At 36.3% G+C, this 21,812-nt stretch overlaps 1 protein-coding gene across 4 annotated transcripts in view; it reads right to left on the bottom strand.

Annotated features, from left to right (window-relative positions):
• Positions 1-21,812, bottom strand: part of Cntn4 (contactin 4) — a 1,000,475-nt gene that overhangs the window by 842,563 nt on the left and 136,100 nt on the right. For all 4 annotated transcript variants that reach the window (XM_026788153.1, XM_026788152.1, XM_026788157.1 and 1 more), the window contains exon 2: positions 4,186-4,330. The gene's annotated coding sequence lies outside the window, so the exon portion shown is untranslated. The remainder of the gene's footprint in view (positions 1-4,185; positions 4,331-21,812) is intronic.

Raw genomic sequence — 21,812 nt, 5'->3', positions numbered from 1 at the left:
TGATAGATAGATAGATAGATAGATAGATAGATAGATAGATAGATGATAGATAGATAGAGGTAGGTAGGTAGATAGATAGATAGATAGATAGATACATACATACATACATACATACATACATAGATACATAGATAGTAGAAAGATGATACATGGTGCATAATTGATAGTTGATAGATAGGCAGATTAAAGATAATAGGAAAAATGGTAGATAGTTAGTGATGGATACATGAATATACGAACCAATGTTAGACAATAGGTAATAGAAAGAACACATTATTCATAAAATAATTCATGAAATCAAAACGTAGATCCTGGGCCTGTAGTTAATCAAATATTCAACACTCCTTGAATTGTTATGCCACAAGTCTACATAACCCACCAAATTTGTATTCTCATGAATTATGCAAGATATATATGTGTGTGTGTGTGTACATATATATATTGTATACATATATAGATTTTTAAGTACCGTATATAGGTATGTCTAAAAATGCTTTTAATTATATAAAAAGCATCTTTTTAGACTTAATGATTCTGAAATCTCTGATATGGATCCATAATAAATGCATTGTTTTGCTCTTTTAACTCAAAGCACAAGAAAAGAGTTAAAGGGCACTCTTTCTGCTCTTATACAAAAACCAAAATAAAACAAACAAACAAAATACCACACTTAGCTAACATTCTCTTTGTCTTGTTGAATTCCTAAGGCAATAAATCACCCTTTCAAATTCTTAGATAGGATTCTTCTCTTTATCTTCTTTCCTGTAAAGCCAGTCTAAGAGTCAACAGTTTCCAGAGAAATTGTGCTTATGCCATGGTAAAGGGTATGGATTATTACAGAGACTTAAAGCCCCTATCTTCTAGAACACTAGGTGGTAAATTAAAACCATTGGTGTGACATTTCTTAAGTATATAAGAAACTCCAGTCCTAGACAATAGAAGAGTTTACTTCAGGAAACAATGAGTATTTTTATGTAGTTGGAGAGAAATGTCTAATAGCTAATGAAACAGTTAGTGAAGAATGCCATCTTTAAAACATTACATAAATGTTTAAGCCATGATCTCCAGCATCTGTGCTACCAGAAGTTGGCTTCATCCAGACTGGGCCTGACATGCATCAATCATTGATTCATTATGTACTCACTAACTCCCACCCCACCCTTCTGAGTTACTGAATATGGAGGGAGCTTTGATGGGGTGGGACAATCATTGTAATCAGATATACACCCTCCAGTGAGTCACCCAGGCTTCAATGGACAGTTCCAAAGCAAGGTCAAACAGAGTGTCATGGTTATACTCAGTGTCACAAAGCAGAATAAAATGACATGAATGTGGAAGAAGAGAGGCTACACAGGGTGAAAAGGACACAGGAGTGTTGTGGGTGAGAGAAATCAGAATGCATTGTGCAAATGCACGTAAGTGACAAAACAAATGCAAGGAACATTATTTTAACAGAAGAGAGTTGGAAACAAGGAGGAGATAGATTTGAAGATACAATTAAATCCAACCCTCCATTTCATGCTTTTAAACAACCACACTCTAATAAGTTCTATAGTTACTACCGATATGTGAATTCCTATGTGTAAGAGCCGTGGCATGCCTTTAACATTCTAGAACTGTAGAAAGGCATCCTATTAGGAACTGGGATTCAATTCAAATACTCTTTTCATTCCTAATGAGTATCCCCTGCTTTGATTTGTGTACATCATTTTAGAATTTCACAAACCAGCTGTGCAATTGCTGATTTGTCTCCAGTATGAGTTTCATTGTCGGAAAAGAAAATGCCTCCTTGAAAGAGTCCTCCTGCTATGAAGAGAGAAGATATTTCTGTCCCTCCTCCAAACACACACAGGTCATTTCAAAGGGGACCTACTTATTCCTTGATTAAAAGGCAGGGTTGTCTTAGAAAATGGTTCTTTCAGCAGCTTTTAGGCTATCCACCACTGTCATGCCTGGCACAGGCACCAGGAGAGAAGGTGAATGCTATCTTTAAGACACAGGCGAAGTTCATTCCTCAGAAACTCCTCACACCCCTGAAAGGGAAATTCCCCTGGCAGAATTTTTTTTTTCTGTGAGACAAGACAAATTCATGCCAACAAATGCATTTGATGCTTGCTTTATTTCCCTTTAAAATTGTACAACAATAAATTGAAATTTGATAGTGTGTTTGCATTGAAAGGAAATGAATATACATTGTTTATATTAATTACAAACTCTTTAGGATGTCTGTCATTGGATTTACCACTAGAGAAACTATACCAAATAAACCCTTAGCCAAATAAATCAATTCATTGACTGGCAGCTGCTCCTAATGCCAGTGTCGTTCTCCTTCAACAAGGCTATCAACAAGGAGCATTCTGAGAAAGCTTCATCCAGTGTTGAGATATATTTGTAAAATACTCAAAAGACCAATGCCAATTTTTACCAATGAATCAGCTTACATAGAAGGCATTGTAAATTCTTCAACAGTGCTCACTAAATGAAACAGTTAATATATGTGGTCATAACATATTAAGTCTTTTTGGCACAGAAATATGGAACCCTCAGCTACAGATAACAGCTCAAAAAAAAAAACCCTTCAGTGAAATCAAATTTCCATTTTGTGAAAGTAGATTTGGTTTTTTAGAAGATGAGTCACAAAGGTGTAAGAACATGAAAAGGACATTAAGATGGAGAATGAATAATGGTAATGAGAAGCATTTTCTTATGTGGTTTTGAAGTATATGTGTCACACTCACTCCTGATATAGATAAATAGTTGCATCATCACAGTAGCTACCATGAGAAAAGAATAAATTACTGCCAAATGACTAAATCACCAGTATTGGAGGTATTTTGTAATACATGGTAGGGAGGTGGGTGTATTATATGTATATGTTGCCATGTAGTTATAATCACGTGACACAGCACAGGTAGAAGTCAGAGGTCAACAGTGGCTGTCTTTCTCAATCACTCTCCACCTTTAACAGTTTTTTTTTTAAATTACATTTCTTTATTGGGGATGGAACATGTAGTCAGACAATAAATTTTCAGTTTTTCTCTCCACTGTTTGGGTCCTGTGGATCAAATTCAGGTAAGTTTGGGACATTGTGTTTTCCCCACTGAGGTATCTTATTTGCCCATCTTTGTTTTAATTTTAGAACCATGATTTTTTTCATAGAAACTGTAGCTCATAGATTGGCTAAGTCAGCTGGCCAATGATCTGTCTACATTACCCCAAACACTAATATCACATGTATGTTCTTCCATGTCTGACATTTCAATGGGTATTCTGAAACAGACCTGTGACAGTCATGCTATGAAAAGTCATACATATAATGAGAGCCATCTTTATTGCCTCAACACACACACACACACACACACACACACACACACACACACACACATATTTATTCTACAATAAAGACATATATAAATAAAGGTATATAATTTGAAAATAGTTTTCTTCTTTAGACTGTTTCACACTGTTTTCACAAAATTCCACCTCTTGTGTACATTTTTATGAATAATTATTTACTGTTGTGGTATTGCCACTGTGGAAAGAATTAGGCACATTAACTAGGTACAGATAGCTCTTACCCACATGTGTAGGTCAAAATGTACTAGGCAAAATTCTGTTCTTTTAAATTTCCTTTTTGTAAAGTAGAATATATTAGAACTTTATTATTATTATTATTAAATATTCTTCTACAAGACAGGATTTTATAACTGTATCCATAAATGCATGAATAAGGAATACATCTTTCAAAGCTTGCAGTAAAGTTGGCCATTTCACTACTGGGAATAAGAATATAACTCCTTGAAATCATGAGATCAGTGATTTGTTATGGCTAAACCTTGATCCATGACATTAGAAAATACCATAAGCACTTTGGACTAAATACTTTAAATTTTCAATGAATAAAACTGTAGTTTCTTTCTTCCCATACTTTCTCTGATAGCCAAATCTAACTTCAGCTACTATAATATTTAAAAATTTCCATTACTTGAAGTAATTGCAGATCTAATGAAATAGATATGAGGAAGAAAACTCCATGCAAAATAAAATAAACATGAAATGTCAAATAAAATACCATCTTTCTAATTTATGAACCTCTACAAGGTTCATGAGAAGAAACATACATTCCTGATATCATACAACAGCATCACACAGTTTATAAGAAAAGATGAAGGTGGTGAGACCTACCCTTTCTTTTCAATCAGAATCTCCAGCGATTGTTTCCTTTAGCTCAGCCTGAAGAATCCGGTTCTCTGAAACCACACTGCAGAAATTTCCAAGTGAGCTCTAGCAGAATTCCCTCAATGAGAAAGTTCTACAATGCCAAATGAATCTGGAAAAGAAAAAAGAAGAGGAAAGACGTTTTTAGTTTATGACGCAAATGAACTTGGGAAGAAAAAGAAATTTATGTAGAAAAGTTGTTTCAGTTTGAAGATACACAGCAAAAAAAATGGAAGAAGTATTTTACATATCTCTCTTGCATTATTTTATATACTCAATGGTGTCTTTCCAACAAATGGAAAATGGTGTATAGGAAGACATGAAAATACATTTTGTTTCCACATTAAAAGTGAAGAAGAAACATGCAGAGATTGAGAAAAGTGAAAATTCTGAAACTGGCTGTAGGAAAAAAAAAACATATTTTTTTTCCAGCTGGAAGACAACCTAGTAATCATTACAGACAACGAGATTTGTGAGGCATGCTACACAGGACACAAGATGTGAGAGGGGCAAGTAAGGTGGAGATAACAGCACCTTTGGGACTTGTTAGACAAAAATGAAATCTCTTTCAATGTGAGTCCCCCACATACTGATCCTCAGGCAGATTGAACTGATCAATTCTGACAATAATATAAAGGGAAGATGTCCAGCCTTTCTTAATGTAGACCATTCTGTCAGAAAATTAGACAACTGACTTCTACATCAATCGGAGAAACCACACTGAAATGGGAGAGCAGTGAAGCAAGCCTGATGGGCTCTGCTTCCTCTCGTCTGTATCAGTCCTGAACTGTTTGAACCTGCACGTCCAAGAGCCTGAAAGAGTTGCTACTCAGACGTCTATTTAGATACCGAATGTAACAAATTAAGTTCAAATAAAATTGCAGAAATTTCTTGAGAATAAGGTGCCCACAACCTTCTCAGTGTTCAGTGCCCTGCCACAAAAGCCTTTCAAATAGATATTGTAAAATGTGTTATTTTTTTCTCCTTTTCTAATTTAATGTATATAGTCATGGTGTGATGTGGTATGCATGATGTGTGTGCCTGCTTACATATGTACAGGTACACAGGTGGCTGGGTGTTCATGTGAAGACCTGAGATTGGTTTCAGAAATCATCCCCATTCACTTTTCCACCTTTTTCAGTGAGGCCGAGTCTCCCAATATTGCCAGTCTTTTTAGTCAGCCCATTCTAAGGAGTCTGGGTCTCCATATCCATTCAACATTTATGAGGGTTCTGAACCTTTGTGCAGTGAGTACTTGAACACTAACCCTTCATAACACAGCCTCATAAGGTAATGTTTCTAAACCAAGCATCATATTAGGAATGATTTTAAGGCCTACCAGGCCAAAAGGAGCAAACCTGGAGTCTGCTTGGTGTTGTCAGAATTGCTGATTGTGCCTAGCCAATGAGGGGTGACCACACAAAGTCAACTGTCAATGCATCAGAATGCTTGGCTGCTGGGAGAGTGTATAAGTTTTTCCCCATTGTTAAATAAACAAGTCCGCTGCATGCTGTCTAACTGATACCCAGTGTCTGAAACATTGACACTGTGCCTTTTCACCCCCTTCCCTGAGGAAGACATGAGGGCCCACCAACAGCAGTACATGCCAGTAATCCCAGCAGGTACAAGATAATCACTTCAAATCCAAACCAGCATGGTCTACATAGCAAAGTCCTGTTTCAAGAAATGAACACAATTGCTGTCTCAATCTAAACATGATACATAGGAATTGCAACTGACCTGACAGCAACAGCAATAATAATAACTGTTTCATCAAGACGTAGACACCTCATAAAGATTTGGGGATTTTGTTTGTTTTTACTAAGGCAAGCCTACATACATTACCTTAATACTTAACTGGCTTACTTTTATCTTAGTTCACCAAAATAAATAGTGAATAAATCTTATACCTATGAATGGTCACCCTGAGTTACTATGAGTACAAAATATCACTAGAAAGGACCAAGGGTGGTACACTGGCGTTGGAGGAGAAAGGGAAGGACAAACTGATATAATTATCATTTCAGAAAAGAGAGAAATTCCAAAAATAATACAGAAAATCATGTGGGGGACAATAGAAAGTTTTTCTGACTCCAAATAGGGTGCAATCATTTTCTTGGGGAATTTCTTCCTAATTCTTCCTCATATGGTGGTAATCATACTGTAGATCGTTTTGTAAAGGAATAAAAAAGATAAATCTGTAATGGGCAGTCTGATTATAAGGCAATGTTCTAATCCATGCTTATTTATTATTGCAAAAGCAACACATTTATAGCAAGAATCAGAGCACCTGAAGAACCTGCCTTAGCAGTGGCTGACCACTCCAGTTTCTCGGCAGCTTTCCCTTCCACTGCTTGAGGCATTTTTAGGGTTTTTTTTTTTTTGCGTTTGTTTTCTTCTTTTTTTTTTTTTTTTTGGGGTTTTTTTTTTGTTTTAAAATTTTATTTTCACTTTTTCCCCCCTTGCGGGGGTTTGGTTTGTTCCCTTGTTGCTTCCTTACTTTTTGTTTCGGATTTCAGTTGTTCCCTTGAGTTCGGTTTGTTTTTTTTTTTGGTTTTCCTTTTCTTACCTTTGCCCTTCTTGGTTTTTCCAAGCCCTCCTCCTTTTCTTCAGCCGGACTCCTGGAGATGAGCCCAGAGCTTGACTGTGGATCTCTGCATCTGCTTCTATCATTTACTGAATTGAGGCTCTCTGATGACAATTATGGTAGTCAATCTGTTCTATTGCTTGGTCTGTAATAGGCTCCTAGCAGTGAGATCAGGACCTGTCTCTTGAGATTAGCAGACCTTTGGAAACTGGTTTCCCAGGTTGGATTACCTTTCCCAGCCTTGATGTAGGGGTGGAGCTATGTCCTGCTCAACTTGATGTCTCAGGCTTTGTTCAAGCTCATGGGAGGCCTGCGTTTTTCTGAATGGAGATGGAAGAGAGGTAAATGAGGAGGAGGATAGTTGGGAGGCACAGAGGGAGGATGAGATCAGGAAAAATAGGAGGAAGGGGAAACTGTGGCTGGTATGTAAAATAAATAAAAAATTAATAAAATAAAATAAATTTAATAATAAAAAAGCAGGGTCTCACTATGTAGTCCATGTTGTGCTGGAAGATTAGCAAGTAGTTCAGACTATTTCACCTGCATGTGTTGGATTTCGGAAACTGATTTGAGTATATTTTTGTTATGTTCTGCTTTTCTCTGTTACTTGCTATTTCCTTTTTAAAACTTTTTTCTGCTATACAGTTAATAAACTCACTCATTTGAAACTTGAATTACAACTGCTATAGATTGTTCACAACTGCTAAAATGTTGGTTCAGAACTCATGATACTCCTGCCTCAATCGCGTAAGGGCTAAGATTGTGGATTACCCCACCATACTTGGTATATACAAATATTTACTTTAACATGGTTATATTTTATGTATATGAGTGTATTACTTGCATATACATATGTGTAGGCACCCTGTGCAGACAGTGTTCATGGAGGTGTTTAATCTTCTGAAACTAGAGTAAGGCTGTGAGTCACCATGTGGGTGCTTGAAACCAAATCTCTGCTTTTGTAAGAGGAACAAGTGATCTTAAACACTGAGATAAATCACCAGCCCTGCATATTCAAATTTTAAAGAATATTTTAAAATTAATATATTATTGTAGGTTTTCTGAAATTTTAAAATATGGCCAGTGTGATGGCTCTGTGGATAAGAATGTTTGAGAACAAGAGATGAAGACAGCACCCACAGCACAAGCCAGGTGTCCTACCTGATGAATAATCTCTACTCTGAGAATTGGGTTCTCAAGATTACTGAGCCTTGGTAGCATGAGCCAATAAAACTGGAGCATCCATTGGTGCAGGGAGAGACTCTAGCTCAAAGGAATAGACAAAGAGTGACACAAAACAATAACAAACCAGGGTCCCTTCTTGCTTCTTCATGTCCACACAGACTTGTACATTTATATGAATGAATAATCCTTTATAATCTTTTTAAATTTATTTTACAGCCTGGTAGCAATTTCCCCTCCATGCTCCTTTTCAGTTGCTGCTCCCACACTTCTCTGTTTCCCCTACATCCAATATACTGTCTTTCTGCCTCTGTTTGGGAAAGGGCAGTTCTCCTGTGAGTATGTGTTGTAGAATATTATTTTTTCTTTCTTTCTTTTTATTTTCTAAAACTATCTTATTTTACATATCAATCCCAATTACCTCTCTCTCCTGACCTCGGACACTCCCCCACCTTCTCCCCACCTCACCCTACCCACTCCTTGGAGATGGTGAGGTCTCCCATTGAAAGTCAACAAAGTCTGTCACACCGTTTGTGTCTAGACTGAGCAAGGTATCTATCCCTCCATAAAGAATGGGTTCCAAAGAGCCAGTTCATGCAGTATGGATAGAAATATTCATAAGAGCCAGAAGCTGGAAACAACCTTGATGGGGGATTTCCCTCCAAAATACAACCTAGATGCCCCTCACCTGAACAATGGATAAAGAAAATGTGGTACATTTACACAATGGAGTACTACACAGTGGCAACAAACAATGACATCATGAAATTTTCAGTCAAATGGATGGAACTAGAAAAAAAAATTCTGAGTGAGGTAACACAGATCCAGAAAGAAAAACATGGTTTATACTCACTCATAAGTAGATATTAGACATAAAGCAAAGGACAACCAGTTTATAGTCCATAACCTCAGAGAAGACAGGAAACAAGGAGAACCCTAAGAGAGAGATAGAAGGATCCCCTGGGAAAGGGAAGTAGACAAGATCTCCTGATAAAATCGGCAGCATGAGGGTGGAGGGGAAGAGTGGTAGGGGGGCTGGAAGGGGAAAGGGGGAACAGGAAGAGAACATGAGAGATCAGGAAGGTCAACTTGGGTGAGGACAGAAAGAAAGAGCAAAGAAAGAGATACTTTGATAGAGGGGGCCATTATAAGGTTAGCAAGAAACCGGGTACTAGGGAAATTTCCAGAAATCCACTGGGATGACCCTAGGTAAGATTCTAAGCAATAGTAGAGAGGGTACCTTAACTGTCGTTCCCCTGTAATCAGATTGATGATGACCTTAATTGTCATCATAGAACCTTCACTCAGCAACTGATGGAGGCAGATGCAAATACACACAGCTAAGCACTTGGACCAAACTCCTGGAATCCAGTCATAGATATTGAGGAGCAATATTATGAGCAAAGGGGTCAAGACCATGATGGGGAAATCCACAGAAAGAGCTGACCTGAGTAAGTGGGAGCTTACTGACTCTGAACAAATAACTGGGAAACCTCCATAATACCAAACTAGGCCATCTGAATGTGGATGACAGTTGTGTGGCTTGGGCATTTTATGGGGCCACTAGCAGAAGAATATTATTTTAAGATGTGTTACATTTGTTTAGCTGTGAAACATTTATTTTAATAATGCAATGATGTGTTGCATTCTCTCATGTTGCATTTGTTAGCTCTATAAGCTGTGTTACTAGACTGTCTAAAATGCCTGATTGGTTTAGTAAAGACCCGAATAATGAATAGCAAAGCAGGAGAAAGAATAGGCAGGGCTGGCAGGCAGAGGAGAATAAATAGGAGGAGAAACCTGGGAAGAAAGATATAGGAACAAGATAAAAAGGAGGAGAGAATAGAAGAGTCCAGCCACCCAGCTGCACACTCAGACATGGAATAAAAAGGAAAGAAAAGATATACAGAAATAGAGAAAAGTAAAAGCCCAGAGGCAAAAGAGAAATGGGATAATTAACTTAGGAAGCGCTGGTTAAAAATAAGCCAAGCTGAGATCGACATTCACAAATAAGAATAAGACTCAGTATATGATTTATTTGGGATCTGGGTGGCAGCCCCCCAAAAGAACAAAGAACAAAGTGAAAGAGTAAAGACAACAACAACAACAAACTACATTTTGGTGCCTTTATGGGGCTCAAATTTCTGTAGGGCCTGAGAAAGCTGGAAAAAAAAGAGAAGAAAGAAAAGAAAAAGAAATAGAAACAACAACAACAATAAGAAACTTGAAGGCAAATGGATGGAACTAGAAAAAAAAATCATCCTGAGTAAGGTAATCCAGATCCAGAACAATAAACATGGTGTGTACTCATAAGTGGATCTTAGCTGTTAAGTGAAGGATAACTACGTTACAGTCTACAGATGTAGATAGATTAGGTAACAAGGAGGGTTTGTGGAGGAACATTGACTCTCCCTGGGAAGGTAAAATTGAAGAGATGTTGTGAGTGGACTGGGAGTGAGTGGGTGTTGGGAACATGAGCAATCAGGTTGGGGTGGTGAGGGGGAGAGTACTGAAAGTGACACCAGCAAAGGGGTACAATTTCTTGGTCAGATAAAAACCTAGAATCTCCCAAAGATCCACAAGGATGACACCAGCTAAGAGTCCTAGTAATAGCAGATAAGTGTCCGGAACTGGCCATCTTCTGTGAGCAGGCAAGACTTCAAATGGAGGAAGTGGAAAATCAACACAGCCACATAACCTACTACTTACAATCTGTCCTTCCTAGGTTATATGCTGAGATTTGTGCTTAGCCCAGTTATCATCAGAGAGGCTTCATCCAGCAACTGATGGAAACAGATGCAGACTCACAAACATTAGGTGGAGCTTGGGGAAATCTTATAATTTCAAAATCATATGTGTGATAATTTTCTTAATTCAATGGAGAAAATTCTTAATCATTGATTATTTTGTATTTTCTATAAAGTAAAACATTCAGTAATACCAAAAATATTTTTGGTTGTTATGCAAAGGGATAGATATGCTATATATTGAATGAATAATGGACTTTTGATGAAGATAGTTGAAAGCAAATTATCTTACTAGTAGAAGGTTCACAAACATTAGAAATCCAATATAAAACAACAGAAAACCACTCTCTTGCTGTTCTGTGGTGTGATATTTTATTGTAAAATACATTATTTCATCTAGTAACTACTTAGGATTTCCTTTAACTTATTAGGAAGTAAGTTACAAAATGCTCACAGGAAGAGAAAATAAAAATCCCTGATAATATTCAATGAAGACGCTAAAATCAAAATATCAAAAAGTAATAAGACATTATCAACTATGCAAAAATAATTGAAAATGTTCAATTAATAAATCTTGGCACATATGATCAAACTGACTTCATCAAAAATGAGTTTAGCAATAGAACGTTACATTCTACTTCAAGGAAGTACTCTAATTAATCAAAAATTACCAAGTACAGTTCTTTGGCAGTGAATTTATCAGACGAGAGATAAAGAAAATGCTAGACATATAAGTCAGGTAGAATGATAGTTGTTTTGCTTTTTTGTGGACTAAAACAATGTGTTGTAACAAATTTTTCCTGTTAGATCTCAAACCTTGAGCCATCAACTGCTATTGAAAGTGTGTGTGTGTGTGTGTGTGTGTAGGACACAGCAAGCAGCAAACTACATGTGGTAGCAGGAAATTGTAATGTGTTGACAAGTGGAGTTAATTCATCAATGACACTTTACAAAATAGATTGTAAAAAAAAAACATAGGGTTACCTAGTTTATTAGATAATTAAATTGAAATAGTGATTCGAGTCATTCCAGGCTCTAAGGATGCTGTATATATTCTAATTACTTAAGGACAGTCATTTATACTGCCCAGAGTATTGTGTCAATACTGGCTATGTTTTGATCGTCTTCTGCTAGATGGTATCTGCTCCTCTTTTGTGACTGTAATAGTCTCTAATGGAAATGTATTACAGAGAACAGTTGAGTGTCATTTTAAAAGAATGAAGCAGGTACAAAACATTTCTTGGGACAATATGGCTCTCTAATTATTTTCAACAAATGCCCTGATGATGTTAGAAAGAGGAAAATATTCCACAGTGTTTTAGAAGTCAAATTACTTGATCATTAAATATGAATCTCAGGAAGTATACATTTGAGAAGCCCGAGTATTTATATCACCTTTCTCAGCATTTACATTTTTCTGTAGATGGGGTTCTAAAGTATTAGCTATATGAAATACACAGTGTGGGACCAAAATACGCACATATTCCACTGTAAAGTTGAGGGGTTCAAGTGGAAGTGGCTGTTTATGAACCTAGTATTGTTATAACAGATGTTTTTACTTCAAACAGATCCCTTTTAATATGTTTTATGTTCTTTACCTTGCTCACTTTAATGTAATATTATTCATATAGTTCATGCAAAGACAACTGAATTGAGAGAAATGGAGAAATATTTTATAATTTATATATAATTTTATAAGATTTGGGAGAAAGAAACATGTTTAAGATATATTTAAAAAGCATTTATTAATAAACAAATAGTATCTCAGAGGATACACAAAAAGTGAAATAATGCTTCTTTAAACTTTTAAGAATTTTATGGAAAGTCATTTGAAAATAAGTTGTTTTATATCTTACTGAAATAACCATATTAAGTTTTAATAAAGTACTATAAATAATACATTTTGTCATTCAACCATGTCAGAGAAAAACAAATTTAATCATTTCAATAGAGACTATTTTAATATCTATGTCTTCATTCACGAAATTGATGCACCCCCAGTTTCTAGTGTATGCCAAGTAATACCATGATTTGTATAAATAAAAATGAAGACACTGTGTGAAATACTCCTAGCCTGATCATTCTGTGTTAATTACATAGAATTGATTTAATTAATTTGGGATAGGAGAAATAAAGTTAAATAAATAAAATGGGATATATTTTTAAGGTTTACTTAATTTGTGATAACAAACAGATAGGGTATGGGTGTGGGTTTTTGTGTGTTTGAGTGAAGGTGCCCCTCAGACTCCAGGGCAGGGCATCAGAACACCATAACTGGAGTTACAGGCAACTGTGAGCCACTTGACTTGGGGACTGGGAACAGAATATTGCGAAAACAGTTTGTCTTTTGACCACTGAAAAGTCTCTCCATCCTTGTTTTTGCCTTTTTAATTGCACAAAGCACATTGGTTGAAAAAAAAAATATATCAAACAGACAACTGGTTGTCTGGGAATGGGAAATGGTCTCTCTCTTTTTTTTATTTTTGCATTATGATGGTGTTTCAGTGAGGCTACAAAATTTACTGTTTAATAGAAACTTTGTCAGACAAGGAACAGAAAACTATGGATGATTAAAACATTCTACATTATGAACTAAAAATAAATAATACTAAATGAACTTGAAAAGAAGGCCCAGTGCTAGGGGCTAAATTTCCTGGTAGAGCTTCGGTATAGTACACTCAAGGTCATGGGTTAGGAACTCAGAATCACAAAAAGCATGAAGATAAAAATAAAAAGCAGGCAACACATTTCAGAAATATGTTTCCACTAGAAACTCCCCACTGTTTCAAAACAAAGTTCAATTAACTAAGAATATTTCATTTTCTTTTTTGTTTTTGCTATTGAAGAATCTCTAAAAGTAGCACAGAAATGAACTAGTGACAGAGTGGGGTGAAGAATGGATTCTTGCCTTTCATCTTCTTTTGAAAACCTTATCAATGACTTTGGTTGTGCAAATGTATATGCTACATGTAATGTTACAGCCTTGGGAATTTTTCTTTTCTTCTTAACCTCTGCCTTCAAAGGAACTTAGAGAGTTCAGAACCAAAATGTGCACTCAGAACCCAAAAGAAAGACAGAACTGAGGGAAAAAAAAATTCTCTAAACAGACACTCACACATTCACTTGATACCCCTTTGATGTTTCTGTTGTTACTTGAGCGATACTTTGGGAATATCATGCCATAGCTTATATTAGCATTCTGGGAGCAAATGTTTAATATCCTAGGTGGCCATGCTCAGCTTCCCAAATGTTAATTGATTCTATTACAAATTGCTTGTGGCATCTTCAAGGTGTAAGAGGGAATTAGCACCAAGTTTATAGGACAGCACTTGCATTATTAAAATGGGCCCCAAAAGTCGGCACTCCTTTGACTTCTTTCCCTTATTAAGAAGTAGAGTTTTTAGAGATAGTTTTGAAAATATCTCATAATACTCTATAGATCAGCAACAATAACATTAACATTATAATGTAGACTAGCTTTTGCTTTAATAAAAAGGAAAGAACTGGGTTTCATTTTAAATGATTCCATTAAAATAATCTCTTTTTTATTAACTGCTAGAGTAAAAACAGAGGAAGTTTCTATGCTGAATTTCTAGGAATTACACTGATCATTAAATGTTAGGTTCTGAATCCATTAGGACTGTGTCCTTTTGCTTTCATTTAGGATCTGGCAAGGTTACAATTTGAGCCCTATTGGTATTGTATTCGTTTGGTGCTGAAATTGGATGCAGCATGTGTGCATCCTAAGCTCACTTTCTCATACTGAGATATACCTGTATCTTGACATAAACAATCATATGATATTTAAATTATTCAAGGGATAATTTTATTATATTTCTAACATTGACAACACAGTCAAAATATCAAGAAGCACAGAGTCAGGAAACAATGTAATTTTTGTCATTATCAAGATTCAGAGGAATTTAGATTCCTTCATTTCTCATGATTGAGATCATCATGAACTAGAAACTCAAAACTACCAAGGGGATCAGAAATATAAAATAATGATAAGTACAATAATTAGTCTGTAATACAAGTGCTTTGTGTGAGTTTGAATTGTTATATAGGCTCAAAGATTCCTGTCAGTTTAACATTTTGTTTTTATTAGGCAGTTGCCTCTGACCAACATGGATTTCCCTTCTATGAACTATTAACATGACAATGTTAGTGTATGGCTCTGATGGTTGAAAAGTGAGGTGTTCCTAATGGATTGTCATCTAATTAGATGAACCCTTAGATGAGGATGCTCTGACTCCTGATGATAGCATATCAAACTGTGGTTTTCACCTTGAAGCATTGCAACAAGGAAATTGTACCATGCCTATGAAGGGCCACAAGAACTGAGTAGCCTCTGGGTGTCAAGAAAGTCTGACTTTGCCTGGCAAGAACATATCACTATCCCCCACCCCAAACACTAAGAAATAAATGATTTTAAGAAGCTGTGGAAAACTGAAGACACATTTTCACCTAGTTAAATAGATTTTTCCTTTAAGAAAAAAGTCCATTTTAATCCTAGTATTGTGAAATAATAAGTAGAGGACCCATAAACAGTAGAACTTCCAAGACGATGAATGTAGATTATCTAAACCCCTTTATTTGTAGCACCCTGTTATGAAGGAATAGCTTACTAACATAGAGTTAGTATCTCTTATTCACTTTGCCAGACACTGTACTAAGATTTATCAGATTAGACTGATATGGTGAATACTATTTTCTATGTGTATGTTTGTGTAGCATTTGAGAGCATTTCTATATGTTGTGTGGGTGTGTGGTGTATATGCATATGGCGGCAAGTGGATGACCCTAGATAATAACTTATCAGTATTATAATTTTTAATTTTTTTGAGACAGGCCTCTCTCAGCCCAGATTCAGATATTATTTAGAGTGGTGATCAGCAAGCTCCAAAGATCTGCTTCTTCTCCTTGAACTTATGTTACAGATGGGTAGCTCTACACCCAGTTTTTCAAGACAAACAATATTGTCAACTATTATCACATTTTATATGTGAAGTAGAGATTTAAAGTGGAAAAAATAAGAAAATAGGAATGATAGATTATTAAACTGTATAACTGATATTTTTAACATGCTATTGTACTCTCCTTTGGACAGGTAACTATGAAGCCTCAGTTCTGTGTTCTGATACAATCTGACTATGAATTACCTATGTATTCAAGATAAACCTTCAAATCCTTCACTCCCTTTCTACAGTATTAACTGAAGGAATATTACATCCTCCAAGATCCTCCAAAACAGATTTGTTACATGATATATAATCCTTACACTTTTAATTGGCCACATAAAAATGAATATGGCTATATATAAAAAGTCAAATTGCAAAGGCAAGTTATATAACAGCTTAGATGACCAAGTAAGACACCTTTTTCTACATGTGCCCAAAACTATGTTGAAAATAACAATATTTCAGGGCAATGCACAAAGTACTAGAAAGGGATTAGAAAATACTAAGAGTTAGCTTATTTTAAAATCCATCCATCTACTGCCTTAAATCCATTTCTGGCAAACATCCCAGCCAAAGCGGGAATTGAAAATTATTCAAAATCCCTCTGCAGGGATCTTGAAAGAATCTCAAAGTGGGGCTCAATAAGAACACTCATTATGTAGGGGGATAAGGTGTAATACTACTCCTCAGTTCTTCCAAAGAAGATATCTGTGGCAAGGGCACACTGTGCACTAGGTCAGGGAGGTAAAGCCAGGATGGGATGGAGCAACATCACTTGTCTGCTTTATATTCTGAGGAGGAAAATTCTTTGCAGCTCATCTCTTTGCAGTTCATTGGATTTCAACTGCATGTTTTACTAAGGGCCCTTTTTCCTCTCTGCTCTCAATTCTTCGCTCAACCTATGCTCTTTCAAATGTTTCTTCTAAACCTCAGAGGACATCTGACCTGGACTTTCTCTGACCTTCAGGAAATGGATGATTTTGCCAACCCCGCGGTGTTCTACAACCCACATAAATAAGTTTGTTGTCCTTACTATTCTGCTGTCTTTTGCAAGCCCTAACCTGGAAAATATGTTTACTTGCTAGCATGAAGGTCACATAGAAAAGGTATACTCTCTGTATACTCTCTGATCTCAGTAGCATCAGGATTATTTCCTCATGGCTGACTTTATGTAGTCCCATATATGGAATGTCTGGTGGATGCAACACTACATGCTCATCACGACTTGACTTTCTGGTTTTCATTGCATTCTTTTCTTTTACAAAACAGCTCATAGTAACAGTAAGTAACAGTAGTGCCAGTAGCTACCTTTGTCTTGGTTATTGAAAACCTTCCACAACATTTAAAGTAGTTCTCTTAGACAACACAGGGGATGTCTTTGTTTTCAGCAGCAACTTTCGGTCACATTAGTAAACACCTTGTGCATTCAGAGGGCCCAAGGGAACTCCTTCAGCATCTGTATGTAGCTCTTCTCATTCATAAACTAAGTTGCTGTTCAAAAACATTCCCAAAGTTCCTTTGTGTTTTACCCGTCTAAACCAAGACATATAAAAGGTTATAATTTGCTGTCTTATGTTGTCAGGAGAATAGACATTTGTTCTGCTACTTTCACAGGGTTTTCCCTTTACCAATCCACCAAGTGGCTATTTTCAGTGTTACCCTAAGAGAGTGTTCAAGCTTAGCATTTAGACTTCTAGATATGATGAATGGAGGAGGCAAATTTATATTTGTTAAGGAAACAGCCCATATAGAACTTTTGGGGTTTTGATTGATCATGTTTATCCAAGGGATACAAATATTATTGGCCTTTAAAATGTATTTGGGGCAGTTGGGTTTCGTTTTCTTTTCTTCTTTGAAAACGACTGTTTCTAACCAGCTTACATGAAGCACTGGTATAAATCAGCAGTTACTGGTAACATGACAACAGAATTGCTTGCTTTGTTCTAGAATGTGATGGGATATAAAATGGTATATCTAACAGTAAGCCTGCAATAAGTGATCTCCTTTTCATGGCTGCTTGTGTCCTGAATTATTTATGTACACACACACACACACACGTGCACACACACACACACATGGATAAATAAACTAAAATGCCTGACTTTAACACAGAATCAAACATTAATAGGTTATTTTCTTAACCCTAATATGTTATATGGTCCTTTACAAGTAAATCTAAGATTTGTGCATATATATATTAACAAACTAAATAAGTATCTATCAATCTAGAATGATGAACATGCATAGGTGAGCCTTTTGCGGCACTGAAAATTTCAGTTCTTTCTTATGCTGCCATCGAAACATGTGAAGATAGACATTAAAGAAGGCATATTTCACATCCCAGGTGGTGATGAGTGCCATCAGGAATGGGAGAGAGTCGTTGAAGGTAAGTATCTTCTAGAGATGAAGATAGAAAAGGGCTCTTTATTCAGATGGCAGCTAAGTAGTGATGGGAACCACAGAAGAAACAATATATTCAGATTTTTTGTGGAGGAGAGAAATGAAGGAAAGAGAGAAAGTGTGTAAGTGTGAAGGAATTATAGAGAACATTAAATATTAATACAAAACAACATCCTTTGACAGTATTAAGACATCACATCTTCTAAAGCCAGGCTATGTGTCACGTCATGACTAGACATGTGTTCATTTTTGTCCATCAAACGTAAGTTACCATGAGATGACACTGCAAAGCTCAAAATGACTGCCGTGGCTCTGGTAGCATAAATGAGAACCTTGGCATCATTTAATGCATGGTTCCGTATTAGAGCTACTTTATCACAGAGAATAGTCCTTAGTAATTTCCTTCTTAATCTAAAAGGATACTTAATATGACAAGAATCTTCAAAACCCAGACTACAACTCAGCTCAAGTAGAAAAATAGCAATTTCCCCTGTAAAACTGATTTCACAACGATCATCATCCATCACCACCATCATCAGTCACAAGAGGCAGCTGCTTTGGCAGCATTATTTGAAGTCCATATTTGACCAGATGACAGCTTAACCTTCTTAGGGAAGCAGAGTCATCTTTCCTTACACATAAGTCAAGCACAGAAAGAACACATGGACTTTCCCTTAAAAACAGGCTTTTGTCTGATTTCATAAATGTACAATTTTATGTGATGATTTCATAGATGCTTAGCTTGTTTTCTTTGTGACATTAAACAGTTCCCACAGGACAGTGAAGACTGCATAACTTAAAGGTTATTGTAGTCACTACATGAGCATGGATTCACCAACATAACTGACTGCATGTTGGGCAGGTAGAAAGGCTTACATGGATACCACATTCCAGAGAAACTAATTCCTGTGTGAAATCTGAAGATGCAATGGAACAGGCATGTGTTTTATATGTAATTGCCACACTCACTCCACATATGATTCTCAAACTTAACTGACCTCTTGGTGCTGACATCCATTTCACAGACTTTTATATCTCCATGTGTATGTTCACACCTCTCAACCCACTTTCAGTGAGTAGCTCTACCACCCCTAAGGTCCACATGCCAGCAAAACTTTACTGAGAAATGATTTTCTTTCCATTACAGGAAACTTGCAATATATTACTCAGAGACAAATATTTCCCCTTCCTCTGACTTCCTATCAGTCTTTGTTTATGTCTCCTTTAACAAATTTAACAAATAATCTACTTTTGTTAGATTCATTGGATGTTATCACTTCATTTTCCTCTTGATAGTACAAAGGTTGTGACATGTTATTAAAATCTTAATATTTTACTCCACAAGGCTATAATGTCTATAAATATTTGTAGAGAATGGGAAAACACCACTCATTCTAATTATGTTGCCTTTTAGGTGAATATCTCATGTCAAAGATGTTTTTTCCATATCTCTGAGCCTCAGAACTTGACATAATAGATGGGAACTCACAACCATTTGTAACCTCAGTACCAAGCGATCTGATGTCTTCTTCTGACCTCTGAGCACTCCAGTTACACAGATGATACACGTACATACATGTAGGCAAAACACACATATATGAAATGAAATAAAGAAATCTAAAAAACTTAAAAACAAGGTTAAACATAAATAATTTGAATTTCCAGGAAAAAAATCTGTAATGATAAAACCAGAAGAAACATCTTAATGTTATTACATCTCTGTGTGTCTTTGAAGTCCTTCACGGAAACAACTTTGGTATTATGTTCAGGCAAGACTGCCTGCTTTAACACAAATGAGCGCATGAATTGCACATGGATACCAGTGTTTTTTTTTTTTTTATTTCTGAGATATTTCTCATTTGAACAGTTCTGTAATCAGCCTGGAAAACAAGTGTGTCAAGGAATCACTTCATTCAGAAAACTGAGGACACTCAAACGGATGAGTTCTTGATTTCCGCTGCCATAAGTATGGGTCATTGAAAGCACAAACATATCCCTAGGATTTTCTTTCTTCTGTCAATCCATTTACTAATTATGCTACCCTTGGTAATTCATGAAAAACATAAAGAATAATTGAACTCTTTTTTTAAAAAAATCTATGAATCTATGAAAGCTACTTATAGAAAATATTAAACAGTTTTTTGTTCTAAATCAAATTAGTAACAGAAAAAAAGAGAAACACTTTCCATGTTAAACATTTAACTTTAGAATAAGGGGTAGTGGAGATTCTGACATCATTGCATCCTTAACCACTAGTACACTGTCTAGATTAGAAATGACAGAATAAGTAAAGAGTTGAATCACTGTGCTGCATCTTGAAAATACTAAGTCAAATATTTTAGGGAGAGAGTGGCTAAAATTGAAAATTCTGAGACATGGTATTAATTGTGGGATAAATGTGAAGGAATTAGTTCGATGCTGCTAAAACAAATCCTATCATAAAATATTTACTACTGGGGTCAAGGTACTATCTAGTCATAAAATACTATGAAATATCAATAGAACTGATACATATTAATAGTACACTTGTGAAAGTTACCCGAAACAGATGTCATTTTTATAGTATGGCACCAGTAAAATTCAATTAATAAAATGATAGATTAAAATGCAGAAATTTTATCACAAAGTATTTTCAAAAGAGAAAAGATGTGCATTCATCATATTGTCTTACATCAAAATCCTAAGTGTTGTAAAAACTTGTGCATGGTACGTCTCCAAGTCTTGGTATTCATATTTTAATTATCTCGGTGACTGTATTTTTGACGAATAGCTCCGGCATTCCCAATGCAATGTTAGCTGTCAGGAAATTAATTAGAGGAAGGACAATCATCCTCACAGTGTGTACACATCTTCATTGCTTTTTGAAAATAAGAGTCATCACCTGGGGCGACATGAATTGTAATATTTTCCCACCTGCCTGTTCCATTCAACTTTTTATTGCTACAACCACCTGGCACCATGAAACTACTCATAAAGTGTTAAAGTGTGTTTAATACTGCATCAAATGTGTCTGTTTAACCAAAGCAACACTCTTAAAATAAATATGAGATACACCCAGCCAATTTCTACCCTAAGTAACAAATACAAGATTATCTTCTATGACATAAGTACTTATAAAAAAGATGTTCCATGTAATACTGGTTACCAGACAATGTAAGAAAACTAGATTCTGCCTGCCACAACTAAGAAGACTGGACTGAGCTCCCAAGGTCTCAATGAGGAGCAGAAGGAGGGAGAAGATGATCAAGGAAATCAGGACCACGAGGGGTGCACCCACCCACTAAGAAAGTGGGGCTGATCTATTGGGAGCTCACCAAGGCCAGCTGGACTATGACTGAAAAAGCATGGGATAAAACCTGTCTCTCTGAACATGGCGAACAATGAGGGCTGATGAGAACCCAAGGACAATGGCACTGGGTCACGTTCTGGTTTTGTGGGAGCCTAGCCAGTTTGGATGTTCACCTTCCTAGACATGGACAGAGAGGGGAGGACCTTAGACTTTCCACAGGGCAGGGAACCCTGACTGCTCTTTGGACTGGAGAGGGAGGGGGAGAAGGGTAGGAGGAGGGGGAGGGAAATGGGAGGCTGGGAGGAGGCGGAAACTAAAAAAAGAAGCAGATTCACCTAGGAGGAGTAGAAGACTGGAAATAATCAAACTGAGGGCTGAAATCAACAAAATAGAAACACAGAAAACAATCCAAAGAATCATGAAACAAA

Source organism: Microtus ochrogaster, unplaced genomic scaffold (assembly GCF_000317375.1).
Source record: "Microtus ochrogaster isolate Prairie Vole_2 unplaced genomic scaffold, MicOch1.0 UNK1, whole genome shotgun sequence".
Lineage (NCBI taxonomy): Eukaryota > Metazoa > Chordata > Mammalia > Rodentia > Cricetidae > Microtus > Microtus ochrogaster.
This window is presented reverse-complemented; position numbering and strand designations above follow the sequence as displayed.